Raw genomic sequence first — 3,071 nt, 5'->3', positions numbered from 1 at the left:
ATCTAGAGTTGTGGAACTCAAAGAACAAAACTTCAAAGAACAAAAGATCTTAGGTTAAGAGAACAAAAAGTCCAAGTCTTAGAGAGGAGGAGAATCGGATCTAAGAGATCTTGAGAGATTAGAGAGGGGTTTTTACGAAATTGGGAGAGAAAGATATGTTTTGGAGAGTCGGGGGTGTGCGGAACACGGCCAAGATCTGGCCGTGTGAGGTAGGAAGAAGACTTTCATAGTTCTCCTACACGGGCCGTGTAGATCTACACGGCCTCCCCAGCTTTCCTCTCGGGATTCTTTGCACGGGCCGTGTAGATCCACACGGCCTCTCCCTCTTCCTTCTCTGGATTCCTCGCACGGCCGTGTCTGGGACACGGCCTCTCCATCCTTCCTCTCGGGATTCTTTACACGGCCGTGTTTTAGACACGGCCTAGATCCTTTTCTCCTCGGAAGATGCTACACGGCCGTGTCTGGATGACACGGCCTAAGCACTTCCCTTCTCTGCAACTTTTGCCTGGCCGTGTATAGCACACGGCCAAGCTCCGTTTTGCACCTAACCTGAAAACAAAAATCAAAAGAATGCATCAAACTAAAAGAGATTAAGATGCAGATCAAAACTAACTAAAAGAACTCTTGGGTTGCCTCCTAAGAAGCGCTTGTTTAAGGTCTTTAGCTCGACCAAACTTTATCATTCGCTTCTTTTCCTCGCCCTTGGAGGACAGATATACTTTTCATTTTTGTTGGGAGATCTTCTCCCAACATCCTCCACCACATTGTCTTCTTCATTTGGTGGCCTTCCATGAGGATGGAAATTCCATTACTCAAGTTTATAAATGCTTGACCTGCTACAAGCATTTAAAAGAGACGAGACATGGTTAGAGATATTAGATAAATCATATTCCAACTTTTCCTTACCAATTACCAAAGAAAGCTTATGATTTTTGACATCAATTATAGCTCCAGCTGTAGCAAGGAAAGGTCTTCCTAATATGATAGGAATCCTAGGGTCCTCTTCCATGTCCAACACGACAAAATCTGTGGGAATAACATTCCCATCCACCTCTACTGGCACATCTTCTATAATACCCAAAGGGTACCTGTAGGAATGATCGGCAAGTTGAAGTGCCATAGTAGTAAGTTTAATGTTTTTGAGACCTAATTTATTACAAATTGAGTAAGGAATGAGGCTAACACTCGCCCCCAAGTCACAGAAAGCTTTTTCAAAAAATTCTTTTCCTATGTTGCAAGGGATATAAAAGCTCCCTGGGTCCTTCAGTTTTGGAGAAGTGTTCTTCTCAAAAATAGCACTACATTCCTCACTAAGCGCAATGGTCTCGACCTCTCCTCTTCTTCTCTTGTTTGACATGAGATCCTTCAGGAATTTGGCAAATCTAGGCATTTGCAGAATGGCATCGATAAGAGGTACCTCTACACAAATTTTCTTAACTTTTTCTAGAAACTTGCCAAATTCTTCATCTTTCTTGAGCATTGTAAGTCTTTGAGGAAAAGGGACAGCTTTGCTCTGATGGTTCAGTGGAAGAGTTTCTTCAACTTCAATGGTACTCTCCTCATTAGCTTGAATCTGATTTGATATAGGAGGAGAGAGCTCTTCTTCTTTTTGTATCCCTTTTGAAGCAGTCACTTGGGAGTCTCCCAAGGTCCGTCCGCTCCTAAGCTCAATCCTATTGCAATGCTCCATAGGATTCACATCAGGTTTTCCTGGAAGTTGTCCTGGTGCTCTGGATGATGAGGAAGCTAGTTGGGCAATTTGACTATCCTGGATCTTTTGATGCTTTTCAGAATTATCCATTCTCTGGATGAGCTTTGCTATATCTTGCTTCATTTCATTCTAACCTGAGATAATTTCTTCAAGCATCTTTTCAACATTTAACTTTGGTAAGCCTTGAGAAGATAGATGTTGAAAATTTTGTTGCCCAGCTTGAAAATTTGGTCTTGCCCCCATGGATGGTCCTTGATCTTGATTGTTTCTGTAAGAAAAATTTGGATGACTCTTCCATCCAGGGTTATAAGTATTTGAGTATGGGTTGTTCTGCCTTTGATTGTAACTCATGATTGCATCACATTGTTCAAGTTGATTGATTTGTGCAGTGATAGCTCCCAATGGACATGAGTCATTTGAATGCTCTGAACTCCCACATACTTCACAAGATGTACTAATAGCATTGACCATATTAGCACTAGTCCCCATATTCTCAAATTTCTTTGTAAGAGCATCCAATTTTGCAGACAAAAGAGTGACTGCATCTACATCAAACTTCCCTGATGCTTTAATTGTTGGGTTTACAGAGGAATAGCCACCACTTCTTTCATTTGCCCATTGATGATGATTTTGTGCTACACTTTCAATGATTTCTTCGGCTTCATCTAAGCTTTTGTTCATAAGTGCCCCTCCAGCAGCTGAATCAAGGGACACTTTGGTATGATAATTGATACCATTATAAAAAGTATGCAACACTAACCATCTTTCCAACCCATGATGTGGGCATTGTCTGAGCATACTATTATATCTATCCCATGCTTCAAAAAGATATTCTGAGTCAGTTTGCTTGAAGCTTGCAATTAAATTCCTCATATGAGCTGTTTTGCTTGGTGGATAGAACTTATCAAGAAATTGTTGCTCACACTGCTCCCAAGTGGTGATGCTATTAGGGGCCAAAGAATTCAGCCATTGCTTTGCCCTATCTCTTAGAGAAAACCCAAATAACAATAATCTAACTGCATCTGAAGGAACTCCATTCATTTTCATGGTACCACATATTTCATAAAAGACCTCTAAGTGTTGATTAGGGTCCTCATGAGGTCCTCCACCGAATTGGTTCTGCTGCACCATAGATATGATTGTGGGTTTGATCTCAAAGTTATTAGCTTCCACTGAAGGTCTTGAAATACTAGATCGAAAACCTCTCGCATAGGGTGCTGCATAATCCTTAAGTGGTCTATTCGCCATGTTCAAATGTTCATGTTCTTCAATTTGCCTTTGCAGAATTCTTCTTTTATGGAAAGTTCTATCAATCTCAGGGTCAAAAGGAAAGAATTCCCCTGCAAAGTTAGATCTTCGC

At 41.2% G+C, this 3,071-nt stretch overlaps 1 non-coding gene across 1 annotated transcript; it reads left to right on the top strand.

The window, feature by feature from the left end:
- The first annotated feature begins 2,480 nt into the window (after positions 1 to 2,480).
- LOC122054449 lies at positions 2,481 to 2,586 on the top strand. The gene has a single exon (XR_006132758.1). It is a non-coding gene; the product is annotated as a small nucleolar RNA R71 (small nucleolar RNA).
- Positions 2,587 to 3,071: the final 485 nt, after the last annotated feature.

The sequence above is a fragment of the Zingiber officinale genome, chromosome 3A (genome assembly GCF_018446385.1).
Source record: "Zingiber officinale cultivar Zhangliang chromosome 3A, Zo_v1.1, whole genome shotgun sequence".
In the NCBI taxonomy this organism is placed as follows: Eukaryota; Viridiplantae; Streptophyta; class Magnoliopsida; order Zingiberales; family Zingiberaceae; genus Zingiber; species Zingiber officinale.
Note: the sequence above shows the minus strand (reverse complement) of the source record. Positions and strands in the feature narration are given on the sequence as shown.